General features: G+C 33.4%; 1 long non-coding RNA gene across 1 annotated transcript in view; it reads left to right on the forward strand.

Moving 5' to 3' along the window:
* Positions 1-13,172, forward strand: part of LOC133035480 (uncharacterized) — a 32,813-nt gene extending 19,641 nt beyond the window's left edge. The window contains exon 3 of the long non-coding RNA XR_009686682.1: positions 12,927-13,172. This is a non-coding gene — a long non-coding RNA (uncharacterized LOC133035480). The remainder of the gene's footprint in view (positions 1-12,926) is intronic.
* The last annotated feature ends 1,959 nt before the right edge of the window (positions 13,173-15,131 follow it).

Genomic DNA, 15,131 nt, shown 5'->3' on the forward strand with positions numbered 1-15,131 from the left:
AATTTCTACTAAAAATAATTTTCTTTTAATTAAGTGTCATGAAAAAGAAATATTTAAGTATTATGATGAAAATCAACTTAAATATTTAGTTTTCAATTTAATTAAATGTATTAAATTCAAGAAATAAATAATTAAGTGTAGAGAAGGCTTCATTATTAATCTCTAGTTTAATACTAGGAAAAAATATACTTAAAATAAATTGTACCAAAATTAATTATTTAAATAATTAATTTCACAATGTATAATATTTTCCTATTTAATATTAGAAATAATAAGTAGTCTAGAAATAACTATCTAGAAAATATCTTATTTGACTAAGTATCTTTTTTCACAAAATTTGAAAAAATATTTAATTTAAGTTGTATTAGAAAAAATCTAGAACTTAAATAATGAAAATATGAGTTTGAAAACCCATCTCAAGTGGCCGGCCATAGAGTGTAATGGGCCTTACTTGGATTTTGCAGTTTTCACAAATTTTATTTCTATTTTCTCAAAAATACCAATTTTCAAATTCAACCATTTAAATGCCAATTCTAACTATTTAATAACTATAAATAATTATTAAATAATATTGTCATTTATCATATTTATTAATTGAACCATACAAAGTATCATAATTAACAAATATGCCCCTAAAACTCTTTCTTTACAATTTCGTCCTTACTTAGTGAAAAATTCACAGATAGACATAGTCTAATTTGAGACTTATAATTGATTAATAAAAAAACAATTACATGAGTCTTACAAGCAATATTATCTCAACTAGTGGGGGGACCATGGGTCTATATAACCGAGCTTCCAATAAGCAGATCAAAAATTTATAACCTAAATTCACTGACTTATTAATTCTTCGTTGAATCCACGCATAGAACTTAGAATTGCACTCTCAGTATATAGAATGCTCTATATGTTCCACCATATAGACACATCATTAGTTATCCATTGTTATAATCCTAATTTGATCAATGATCCTCTATATGAATGATCTACACTGTAAAGGGATTAGATTACCGTTACACCCTACAATGTATTTTATCCTTAAAACACTTAACCCCGTATAAATGATATTTCAGCTTATGTGAAATGAGATTGTTGGGTTTTATGCCCTAAATAAAACTCATTTCAATATAATCAGATTTACTTATTAATATAGATTAGAAATAACATTTAATGTTGCATGGTTCACATGATTTATTTCATGATTATATGTACATAATGTATGAATTCATCTGAAACCCTTTTCACATACTTGATCCTGTTTATTGTGCTATCAACACATTGGAAAGTAAACATGACTATGTGAATAAAGTTTTCTAGATTTATCAGACATAGGGTTTTACTGATATGATAATCTACAGTAGAGTTTACTTGCATTTTGAGAAGTGTTATGTTCTTTCCAGAGCATTGGTTAAAGTAAAGCTTAGGTTGGATGCATGGAGTATGCATCAGAAGGGACTGATATTGAACTTTGACTTAGATTTATTAAACTTACCGTAATATCTATTCAAGTCAATATCGCCTAGTTGATCCTAGATCAAATGTTCTTAATCCTGTTATGATTAGGCTCAATCTTGAAAGGCTATTCGTGTTCTTTGATTTTTTAGTTAAGCCTACTTTTAGGTCAGGGTTATACGTACATTTTGGGAACACGGTAGTGCAATTGAGTGGAAGCGCTAACATAAACATGGAATCTATAGCTTCTATCTGGCGAATAGTAAGCACAGGATGATCTCCTTCGAGCTTGACCAAACGAACATAAATGGTGGAGTACTCATTTCACATAAGCTAAAATATCATTTATACGGGGTCAAGTGTTTTAAGGATAAAATACATAGTAGGGTGTTACGGTAATCTAATCCCTTTACAGTGTAGATCATTCATATAGAGGATCGTTGATCACATTAGGATTATAACAATGGATAACTAATGATGTGTCTATATGGTGGAACATATAGAGCATTCTATATACTGAGAGTGCAATTCTAAGTTCTATGCGTGGATTCAACGAAGAATTAATAAGTTAGTGAATTTTAGTGCTAAATTCTTGATCTACTTATTGGAAGCTCGGTTATATAGACCCATGGTCCCGCACTAGTTGAGATAATATTGCTTGTAAGACTCATATAATTGGTTTTGATTAATCAATTATAATTCTCAATTTAGACTATGTCTATTTGTGAATTTTTCACTAAGTAAGGGCGAAATTGTAAAGAAAGAGTTTTAGGGGCATATTTGTTAATTATGATACTTTGTATGGTTCAATTAATAAATATGATAAATGACAATATTATTTAATAATTATTTATAGTTATTAAATAGTTAGAATTGGCATTTAAATGGTTCAATTAGAAAATTTGCGTTTTTGAGAAAATCAGATGCAGAAAAGATAAAACTGCAAAATTGCAAAAAGTGAGGCCCAAATCCACTATGCATGGCCGGCCACTTTTGTAGGGAATTTAAATTGATATTTTCATTATTTTAATGCCAAATTATTCAAACATAACCCTAGTGGAATGTTATAAATAAATAGTGAAGGCTTCAGGAAAATTACACTTAAATTTTCTATTTTTCCTTCAGAGAAAAACCTGAGCCTTCTCTCTCCCTATCTGGCCGACCACTCCCTCTCTCTTTCTTCCCTCTTGAATTTCGAAATTCTTAGTGTGAGAGTAGTGCCCACACACAGCAAGTGATACCTCAATCATAGTGAGGAAGATCGTGAAGAAACACTTTAAGCAAGAAGGAGTTTCAGCATCAAAGATTCAGAGAAAGAGATCCAGGTTCAGATATTGATAATGCTCTGCTACAGAAAGGAATCAAGGACTAGATATCTGAACGGAAGGAGTCATTATATTCCATTGCACCTAATGTAAGGTTTCCTAAAATTTATATGTGTTTATTTCATCGTTTTAGAAAGTTCATATTTAGGGTGTTAATCAACATACTTGTGAGTAGATCTAAGATCCTGGTAAAATAATTTCCAACAACTGGCCTCAGAGCCATGGTAATTGATTTTCTTGCAAGAAATTTTGACTTTAAAACGATTGTTTGATGTTTTGGATGGTATCATGTTGTATTGAGTGTTATTTGATGATTGATTGATGTTTGTGAATTTTCGTGAAAAATAATTGAATATCTGTTTCTGAAATTATTTTTATTGGATAGTATGGAAAAAATTAAGCAAGTTACTTTTTTACAGAACTCAATTTCGATTTAATTTGAATTAGTTATGATTTTTTGAAGTTTCGAAAAAATCGAGTTGTGTCGCTGCACCATGTGCGCGCGCGGAGAGGCTGCTAGCAGCCCCCTGGGCCTAGGTTTCACGCCCAAGCCAGCCCATGCGCGCAATTTTTTCATTTTTCTTCGTTTTTTCATCCTTTTTCATGGAATTAACCTCCGATTTTTTGTGTAGTTCTGTATTATACATTTACTATTCCTCATTCAATTCTAATTATCATAATTAAATTAATTAATATTTTTTAAATTTAATTCATGATATTAGTGTAATTTGAATTTGAAAATAGTAAATATATCTTTTTGCTTAATTATCTATCTTATTTTAAAATTTGATTATATCTTATCTTATTTTTAAATTTAAGGTCAGATTTTAAATTTTTAAATTAAATTTTTTTTCAAAATAATTTGACCGTATTTAAATTTAAAATAAGATAACTATAATCATGTAATTTTAAATAGATGTAAGATATTTTGCTAACTTTTAAAATTTGTTATTTTATTTATTTAAATTACATTTAAAATCTGGAAAAGATATTCATTTATCTTTTTTAATTTTTTATTTAATTTTTATTTATAAAATAACATTTAATTTTTAAAAGTAGTTAGCAAATTTTGAAATGATATTTAGATTGGTTGAAACCTAATTTTTTAAAATTATAGGTTTAATTCTAATTTTTTTTTTAAAATATTTCGATTTTTTTTTTAATTTTTTTTAAATTTTTCGAAAATATTTTTTTTATTTAATTAATTATTTTTTTGAAATTATTTATTTAAAATTAAATAAATCCTACATCCAACTATCCAGCTAACCTTGTTGCAGGAGTATGTATTTTAGCTTGTTTGTAAGTTTTTAAAACCTATTATTGCTTGATTGCAAATAGTCATGGTTAACTTGTTGACAGATCCAATGATCTGATTTTAACTCATAGCTCCCTTGGTCAAGTAAACAATTTGTAACAGGTATATTTACAATCTTCTTTCATCTGTGTATGACCTAGCAACATGATAGGACCCATCCAAAGTGTGTCTGTGTGAGCCTATGTGTTTAATTTCATTATAGATGCATATAGGTTGTTGTTGCTAAATAAAATATCATAGTTCTTGATAGATTTTATTTAGGCCCATTTAGTTTTTGGGCCTATTCAATTAATAACAGTTGTTCATTTTAAGGTTAAATTCCTCTCTTTTGGGCCTTGTGTGAGAGTTAGGAGCCATAGTAGTGGGTACGACATATTGAACCCAAAACCCCCTCACATGAACCACCCCAATTGTGAAGGCCCATTTGCCTGATTTGAATAACTGTACTAGGTTAATTAAACTAGTTTAACCTAATAAAATTGATTAGAAACATAATTAATTTCATTTATTTTGAAATTAATTTAAGAAAAATATAGTTTAAAGAATTTTTATTCTAAGATAAACTATATATATTTTCTTGTATTTAATTAAATATAGAATTATAACCATCTAGATTCTTTTTGAAGCTTAATTTAAATTTTTCATTAAATATTCCTATTTAAGTTGATATTTAGTTATCTATAACTAATCAACTTAAATCTGAATATCTTTTGAATTTTAAATTTCAAAATTAAGTTGAGGAATTTTAGGCATTGGTTATTAAGATTCTTTAGATATTTTTTAAGTTAATATTTTTTCGAATATTAACTTAAAATGGAATATTTTAGATATTTTTTTAAGTTAATATCTTTTCAAATATTAACTTAAAATGGAATATTTTCAAATTAAGTGGTAACAACTTAATTTTTTTTTTTTTTGATATTTAATTAAATTTAAATTTGAAAATATTTAAGTTCTAGATTTTTTCTAATACAACTTAAATTAGATATTTTTTCAAATTTTGTGGAAAAGATACTTAGTCAAATAAGATATTTTCTAGATAGTTATTTCTAGACTACTTATTATTTTTAATATTAAATAGGAAAATATTATACATTGTGAAATTAATTATTTAAATAATTAATTTTGGTACAATTTATTTTAAGTATATTTTATTCCTAGTATTAAACTAGAGATTAATAATTAAGCCTTCTCTACACTTAATTATTTATTTCTTAAATTTAATACATTTAATTAATTTGAAAATTAAATATCTAAGTTGATTTTCATCATGATACTTAAATATTTCTTTTTTCATGACACTTAATTAAATAGAAAATTATTTTTAGTTGAAATTTTTTTTTAACTAAATTTAAATAATTTTCAAAATATATTTTTTTTCTTTATTTTATTAATCAAATTTCGAAATTGCATTTCTTAAATGCTGGAATTTCGAATTTTTATTTGAAAAATAGATTAAAGTTGTAAATTATTTATTTTAATTTTGGACCAACTTAAATCAATGATTTTTTTCATTTAATGATTAATTAAAATAAATGAAGTAAAATATATTTTTCATTATTTTATTAATCAATTTTCGAAATTGCATTTCATAATGCAAGATGATTTTGAATTTATCTTGAAAAATAGATTAAGTTGTAAATTAATTATTTATTTTAATTAATTCTTGGATCAACTTAAATCAATGATTTTTTCATTTATTGATTAATTTAAAATAAATTGAATTAAAGTATATTATTAGAAATTGAATTAATTAGTCAAAGGAAAATCTAGATAGATGATATTTTTTGCTTGAAGTATTTTTCTAGTGTATTTAATTAAATAGAAAATTAATATTTAAGTTGATTTTCATCATCATACTTAAATATTTGAAATTTTTCTTATATATTTAATTAAATAGGAAAATTATATTTTTTGTTGTAAATTAATTTTATTAATTAATTTTGGGCCAACATTAAATTAGAATAATTTTTTCCAGGATTTATTTTTTATTTTAACATGCATTTTCGAAAATTGTATTCTTAAATACTTTAATTTTTTCGAAATGCAATATATATTTATAGAAAATTAAATTTGAGTTGTAAATTAATTTAAATTAATTTTGTAACAACTTAAATTGAATATTTTTCTAAATATTTATTGGAGATTATTACTAAGATGGAAATAATTCATGTTATTTTCATATCCATCTAAGTAAAATTTATAAATATTAAATTAAAATTTATATTTAGAATTTTTCATTCTAAATTGGAAATTTTAATTAATATATATATTTAAAATAAATAGATTAAATAAAGAGAATCAAAGAAAATACAACTCTCTTTAAATAATGAGCTTTATTATTAAGATATTCGATCTCCATTGTTGGTTTTACATTGCGTTTGTTTTAGTGAGTAATCCTCCCTAATATTTTATTATATTATGAAGTTTAATAATTAATATAAAAGTTTTAAATTGACAGGTTTTTCGAGAAAATTCTTTGATTAGCAAAGATTGCACAATAATTGAAAAAGCACTGTAGCGTGCCTTAGCATTAGGGCGTTACAATTTTGGTATCAGAGTCGCTAGGTTTGTCTACCGAAGCTTGCTAAGATATGTACAATCTTCATCAGAGAAAGCTCGGTTCACGGTTCAGTAAGCCCGTACTTGTTTAGCATTTTCTTTTAAAAATTATGAATGTGAAAGCATGTTAGGAAGCATATTAGATTATAACTGTTTATGTTAAGTGAATTGCCTTAAAATCCATAAGTGCGGTAGTAAGTATGTAAATAGGCCGTTGCCTGACCAAGCTGACTTACTAACTGACAGGTTAGTCTTATAGAATGGACACCTGGTGCATTATGGAGAGTCAGAATAAAGTGGCCAGGGCTAGTAACGGTTGGAGAGAATAGAGTTCAAGTTGTTCCCGTAACCAAGGTGAAATCCCTTGGAGGGCTTCCGACGGGAGTGATGGTTATCCGTCACAGGCTCCGTTGGATTTGGAGCAAAGGTTTGCAAAAATGGAAGCTGTGATTCAACGACATGAAGAAGAGATTCAGAGGTTGAAATAGCAAAGGTCTCCTGTAGTATCTTTACCACATATGCCAATCATTGTTGATTCGGTATTACCAGCAAAGCATGGAATGGCTGGTAATCAAGTGGAACCATTGCATGGAAAGATTTGGATCCAAGAACCTTCAGACTTTCAGGGAGGTTCAAATATGAAGAATGCTTCTTGGGCTGAAAGCCCTGAGGAAATTATTATGAGACCTCACGAGATTATGGTAAAGGGTCAGAATATTACCTGCCTGAATCCAGATTATGGTGAAAGTGGCAGGAGCTCCATGATTGAGCAAAAGAGGAAACCTACGTCATCAGTGGTGGGTTTAAGACAGAACAAGCGGTTCTGAAGGTTTCAAGGCAAGGGAGGACGCCAGAGTTATTCTTACCCTGAATGCCCACGTTGCATGAAACACCATCCCGGAGAATGCAACCGAAAGGTATGTTTTCAATGTGGCAAGGTTGGGCATTTTAAGAAAGATTGCCCACAGGTGGAGAAAGAAGAACAAGAGCAAAAAGCGGTATTTGTTCCTACCCCGGTGAATGCTAATGCTCAAGTTGATGATGCAACAAGCCTTTCTGTAGTGGCAGGTCAGTTCCCTGTAAACGACTTCTTTTATATTGTGTTGTTTGATTTGGAAGCTACACGTTCATATGTAGCTATGAGAATAATTCATTTTTGAGTAGGCCTTGGGATATTTTAGAAAGAGGGTTTGGAACCCTAATGCCTAGTGGGGAATTGGTTATCTCTAATAGGCGCATTAGGTCTATGCCGATTAGGATCGAAGATAGGGAATTGAGCGCTGACCTCATAGAATTGGAATTAACTGAGTTTGACATTATGCTGGGAATGGATTTTCTGTCCAAGTATTCGGCCAGTATAGATTGTAAGCGGAGAATGGTTATTTTTCAGCCAATAGGTGAAGATCCATTTGTTTATGTTGGGTCAGTTCAGGGGTCCCGGATCCCGGTTATTTCTGTCTTAAGGGCTAGAGATTTACTATGCAGTGGGTGTGTAGGATTTCTAGCAGTGGTAATTAACTCCCGCAGACCTGAAACATTTGGGCCTGAGGCAGTTAGAGTTGTAAAAGATTTTCTCGGCGCGTTTCCTGAGGAGTTACCGGGATTACCATCACAGCGAGAGATTGATTTTGTAATTGATCTGGCACCTGGAGTCGAACCTGTTTCTAAAGTTTCCATATAGAATGGCTCCAGCCGAACTCAAGGAGTTTAAGTTGCAACTTCAGGGGATGCTCCGACATTGGGTTTATCCGACCCAGTGCATCGCCCTGGGGAGCTCCGGTTCTGTTTGTGAAGAAGCAAGATGGTTCCCTCAGAATATGTATTAATTATCAGGAACTAAACAAATTAATGATTAAGAACAAGTACCCGTTGCCCTGAATCGATGATCTGTTTGATCAGCTTCGAGGAAAGACATAGTTTTCGAGGATTGATTTACGATCTAGTTATCAACAAATTAGAATTCGAGAGAAGGACATATCGAAGACTGCTTTTAGAACCAGATATGGGCACTATGAGTTTCTGGTAATGTCATTCTAATTGACTAATGCTCCTGCGGCCTTTATGGATCTCATGAATAGAGTATTCAAGGAATTCCTCGATAACTGCGTTATAGTGTTTGTCGATGACATCCTTGTATACTCTCGATCAGAAGAGGAGCACGAGCATCATCTCTGAATGGTATTGCAGCGACTTAAAAAATTACAAACTGTATGCAAAGTTTAAAAAGTGCAAATTCTGGTTGTCTGAGGTGTCCTTTCTGGGTCATATTGTTTGGAAGAATGGAATTATGGTTAATCCAAACAAGGTGGAGTCCGTGAAGAATTGGCCGAGGCCCAAGTCTGTGACGGAAGTTCGAAGTTTTCTCGGGTTAGCACGGTATTATCGACGTTTTGTCGAAGGATTTTCTAAACTTTTTATGCCCCTAACCGAATTGATCAAGAAAAATCAGAGGTTTGTGTGGTCAGATAAGTGTGAAACAAGCTTTCAGGAGTTGAAGCAACGTTTGATAACAGCTCCGGTGTTAGCTTTGCCATCAGATCAAGAGAAATTTATGGTGTACTGTGATGCATCCAGACAGGGTCTGGGATGTGTTCTGATGCAAGCTGACAGAATTATAGCCTATGCCTCTCGTCAACTGAAAGATTATGAGCAGCGCTATCCAATTCATGACTTAAAGCTTGCTGCTGGGGTTTTTTCTTTAAAGATATGGCGACATTATCTTTACGGTGAAAAGTGTGAGATTTATACTGATCATAAAAGTCTCAAATACTTTTTCACCCAGAAAGATTTGAATATGAGGCAGAGAAGGTGGTTGGAACTGGTTAAGGACTGCGATTGTGAAATTTAGTATCACCCCGGGAAAGCCAATGTTGTAGTCGATGCTCTAAGCAGAAAAGGTCCCAGCAAATTTGTATCACAGTTATGATAGCCCCTCAACTAGCCTCTGAAATGGTTAGTGCAGGAATTGAGTTTGTGGTCAGGAAATTATATAATTTAACACTTCAATCTGATCTTCTGGAGAGAATTCGAAAGGCACAACTGGAGGATCCCGAGCTAGATAAGGTTCGAGACGAGGTAATGGCTGGTCAGCCTAGAAGCTTTTCAGTCTCGAACAGTGGAATGTTGTTATGCAAAGCTCGAGTTTGTGTTCCTAATGTTGATGAGCTTAAGAGAGACATACTAGATAAAGCTCATACCATGCCTTATTCATTGCATTCGGGAACCACCAAAATGTATCAGGATTTGAAACCCTACCTCTAGTGGTATGGAATGAAAAGAGATGTGGTGGACTACGTGTCCAAGTGTTTAACCTGCCAGCAAATTAAAGCTGAACATCAGAGGCCGGCAAGGTTACTGCAACCTTTAGCCCTTCCTGAATGGAAGTGGGAGGACATTGCAATGAATTTCGTAACTGGTTTACCTTGAACTACGGGGATGTATGATTCAGTATGGGTCATCGTGGACAGATTCACAAAGTCAGCTCACTTTCTACCAGTGAAAGTTACATATTCAGTGGATCAGTACACTGATTGTATGTGAAGGAGATAGTTTGTCTCCATGGAGCCCCTAAATCTATTGTGTCAGATAGGGATCCAAAGTTTACATCGAAGTTTTGGGCGAGTCTTCAGAAGGCTATGGGTACCAAGTTAAAGTTCAGTACAGCCTTTCACCCTCAGACTGAGGATCAGTTAGAAAGAACTATTCAGATTTTGGAAGACTTACTACGAGTCTATGTTATGGACTTTGAGGGTTTTTGGAGTAAGTACTTGCCTTTAATTGAATTCTCCCACAACAATAGCTACCAGAGTACAATAGGGATGGCTCCCTATGAGATGTTATATGGTAGAAAATGTCGTTCTCCTATTCATTGCGACGAGACAGGACAAAGGAAGTACTTGGGTCCAGAGTTAGTACAGAGGACCAATGAAGCTATTGATAAAATCAAGGCTCGGATGCTTGCTGCTCAAAGCAGGCAGAAAAGTTATGCTGATCCGAAGCGCAGAGATGTTACATTTTAGGCAGGGGAACATGTTTTCCTGCGGGTTTCACCAATCAAGGGTATTAGGCGCTTCGGGAAGAAGGGTAAGTTAAGCCCTAGGTTCATTGGGCCATTTCAGATACTCGAGGAGGTCGGGCAGATAGCATATCGGCTAGCAGCGTTATCGCTGTTCATTACGTATTTCACATATCTATGTTGAGGAAATACGTATCAGACCCGACTCATGTCTTGAGTTATGAAGCCCTTGAACTGCAACCATATTTATTCTATGAGGAACAACCTGTACAGATTTTGGATAAAAAGGAAAAAGTTCTTCGGAACAAGACTATTGAACTGGTTAAGGTGCTCTGGAGGAACAGTAAGGTGGAAGAAGCCACCTGGGAATTTGAGTCGGATATGAGGACTCAACATCCAGAGCTATTCAGATTAGATTTCGAGGACGATATCCTATTAACGGGGGGATAATTGTAATGACCGCTTTAGTAATTTGGATTAGTAAAGGCAATTAGCACTAATTTTTATTATTTTATTATTATTTGTAAATTTATTTAATTATGGATCCCAATATTTAGAAATAAATATTAGAGTTATAATTTCTCAATTCCGGAGATTTTATTAAACTCTAGGGGAATTATTTAGCTTATATGTGAAATATGTTATTTTTGTAATTTTTGCTCGGCGACAACGGAAAATGCGATGGATGGCTAGTTTGATCACATGGGTAAGTTTAGAACCTTATTTCTCAGTGGGAAATATGTTAGAGGAAATAAATTATCGGGTTTGAGCGGGGTTATGAAATTTGACAATTTTACCCCTAAGTTGAAAATAACCTAGAATTTTACATTAGGGGCATTTTAGTCTTTTTCTTTTGAGGTTTATGTGGTTGTGTGAGGGTGTGACAGCTGCCCTCTGTGTGGGCTGAATCAATGCATAGGAAATGCATTTCTCTCATTTGAAGAAAAAGAAAAAAAAATAAAGGAAATATCAAAAATTCAAAGGAAGCTCTCTTTTCTTCACCTCTCTCTCTTCGAACCAGCTAGGAACCAGGGGATTTCTTGCTGAATTTGTTGTTTCTATCAAGATTTCAAGGAGAATCAAACTAAGGTAAACCCTAAAACCCTTGAGTATGTGTATTTTCAAGTTTTGAGTTAGCTTGAAATAGTGAATTTGAGAATTGGTGGCTGTTTGGTTTAGGTGTGCTTAGGGTTCGATTTATAGGGTTCAATTGAGTTGGTATTAGCTTCTTGTGCCTGGTTTTGATGGTTGGTATAGGTTTTATGCAACTTTGAGCTTTGAGTTCAAAACTTTGATCATTAATGGCATATCTTGATTCATTGAGTTTTTCTTTGGTTTATTGGTTGGAATATATTGTGTATGCCCTTATTAGGTACTCTGGAAGGTTTCATTGCATTTGGTGAAGAATTGAGCAACAAATGAAAAGTTTGGGGAATACTGGTGCAAACCGGCTAGCCGGTTTGCAGTGCCACAAAAACCGGTCAGCCGGTCTTGGCAGGGTTCCCCGGGCCTTTCATTTTCTCAATTTTTGCCATTTTGATGCCTCAGATGGGTGTTTTCCCATTTCCAGAGTTAGAATAACCCATTAAGAGCATAGCAGAACCTAGGGTTTTGGTTTTGGATTTCCCGGGATTAGGGTTTTGAATCATGTAACTTACCCGGTTTCAAAATGTGATTAGGGCATCCATCTAGCACGAGATTTCCGTTCAGGTCGGCCAGCACGTTTGAATTCGGAAAAATAGGTAAGAACTGAATATAACGTGTGATATAAATATCTTGGTGTATGTATATGTATGATATATATATATGCATGCTGTGTGTATCCTTGTATATGTTTGGGTGATATCATAGCGACGCAACCATTGTGTCGGTTCAGCAGTACAGGCATCGTACAGGTTAAGAGTGTTATTCACCCTGGAAAGTATGTTTTGGTACTATCATAGCGACACAACCATTGTGTCGGTTCAGCAGTACAAGCATCGTACTGGTTAAGAGTGATATCATGGCCAATCATACTTTTGGATGCTATTGATGCTATCATAGCGGCACGAACATAGTGCCGGTCCTACAGCACGATTATAGTGCTGGTAGGAGTGATATCATGGTCAGTAGCACAAGCAGCTAGAACGTTCTTGCTCATCTGTTAAACCCTGTAGGTAGGTGTATGGGCGCCGATTTACAGGTCGGAATTTATGTGATATGTTATATGCATTTCTTACTGAGTCTGTCGACTCACAGTTTCTACTTTCATGTGTAGGTAAAGGAAAGGCAAAGACTGAATAGGAGTGAACCTGAGCTCGGGTGAGATTGTACATGTCAAAGCAGCGCGACCTGGAGTGTTCGGTCTCGGGACATCTGGGGATTTGTATTTTGGTAGTCGCTGTCCGACCTGTAATAAATGTATATTTTGAAAAGTTAATTTTATAAAGTTTGAAAACGGGATCCCGATATATGTAAATATTTTATTATATTATGAAGTTTAATAATTAATATAAAAGTTTTAAATTGACACGTTTTTTGAGAAAATTCTTTGATTAGCAAAGATTGCACAATAATTGAAAAAGCACTATAGCGTTCCTTAGCATTAGGGCGTTACAGTAGTGCCCACACACAGCAAGTGATACCTCAATCATAGTGAGGAAGATCGTGAAGAAAGACTTTCACCATCAAAGATTCAGAGAAAGAGATCCAGGTTCATATATTGATAATGCTCTGCTACAGAAAGGAATCAAGGGCTAGATATCTGAACGGAAGGAGTCATTATATTCCGCTGCACCCAATGTAAGGTTTCCTAAACTTTATATGTGTTTATTTCATCCTTTTAGAAAGTTCATATTTAGGGTGTTAATAAACATACTTGTGAGTAGATCTAAGATCCTGGTAAAATAATTTCCAACAAAGATCTCCACCATTTATTTTCGTTTGGTCAAGCTCGAAGGAGATCATCCTTTACTTACTATTCGCCAGATAGAAGCTATGGATTCCATGTTTATGTTAGCGCTCCCACTCAATTGCACTACCGTGTTCCCAAAATGTACGTATAACCCTGACCCAAAAGTAGGCTTAACTAACAAATCATAGAACATGAATAGCCTCTTGAGATTGAGCCTAATCATAACAGGATTAAGATCATTTGATCTAGGATCAACTAGGCGATATTGACTTGAATAGATATTACGATAAGTTTAATAAATCTAAGTCAAAGTTCAATATCGGTCCCTTCCGATGCATACTCCATGCATCCAACCTGAGCTTTACTTTAACCAATGCTCTGGAAAGAACATAGCATTTCTCCAAATGCAAGTAAACTCTGTTGTAGATTATCATATCAGTAAAACCCTGTGTCTGATAAATCTAGGAAACTTTATTCACATAGTCATGTTTACTTTCTAATATGTTGACAACACAATAAACATGATCAAGTATGTGAAAAGGGTTTCAGATGAATTCATACATTATGTACATATAATCATGAAATAAATCATGTGAACCATGTAACATTAAATGTTATTTCTGATCTATATTAACAAGTAAATCTGATTATATTGAAATGAGTTTTATTTAGGGCATAAATTCCAACAATGTTGTGGCCGACGCTATAAGCAGAAAAGGTCCCAGGTAGGTTTATACCACGGTTATGATAGCCCCTCATTTAGCCTCTGAAATGGTTAGTGCAGGGATTGAGTTCGTGGTTGGGAAATTGCACAATTTGACACTCCATTCTGATCTGTTGGAGAGAATCAGAAAGGCACAACTAGAAGATCCCGAGCTAGTTAAGGTTCGAGACGAAGTAATGGCTGGTCGGCCTAGAAACTTTTCAGTCTCGAACAGTGGAATGTTGTTATACAAAGCTCGAGTTTGTGTTCCTAATGTTGATGAACTTAAGAAAGAGATACTGGATGAAGCTCATACCACACCTTATTCACTGCATCCGGGAACCACCAAAATGTACCAGGATTTGAAACCCTACTTCTGGTGGTATGGGATGAAAAGAGCTGCGGTGGACTACGTGTCCAAGTGTTTAACCTGGCAGCAGATTGAGGCTGAACATCAGAGACCGGCAGGGTTACTGCAACCTTTAGTCCTTCCTGAATGGAAGTGGGAGGACATTGCAATGGATTTTGTAACTGGATTACCTAAAACTACGGGAATGTATGATTTAGTATGGGTCATAGTGGACAGATTCAAAAAATCAACTCACTTTCTACCAGTGAAAGTTACATATTCAGTGGATGAGTACGCTGAATTGTATGTGAAGGAGATAGTTCATCTCCATGGAGCCCCTAAGTCTATTGTGTCAGATAGGGATCCAAAGTTAACATCAAAATTTTGGGTGAGTCTTCAGAAGGCTATGAGTACCAAGTTAAAGTTCAGTACAGCCTTTCACCCTCAGACTGATGGTCAGCCAGAAAGAACAATCCAGATATTGGAAGATTTACTGTGAGCCTGTGTCATGGACTTT

The sequence above is a fragment of the Cannabis sativa genome, chromosome 3, assembly GCF_029168945.1.
Source record: "Cannabis sativa cultivar Pink pepper isolate KNU-18-1 chromosome 3, ASM2916894v1, whole genome shotgun sequence".
NCBI classification, from domain to species: domain Eukaryota; kingdom Viridiplantae; phylum Streptophyta; class Magnoliopsida; order Rosales; family Cannabaceae; genus Cannabis; species Cannabis sativa.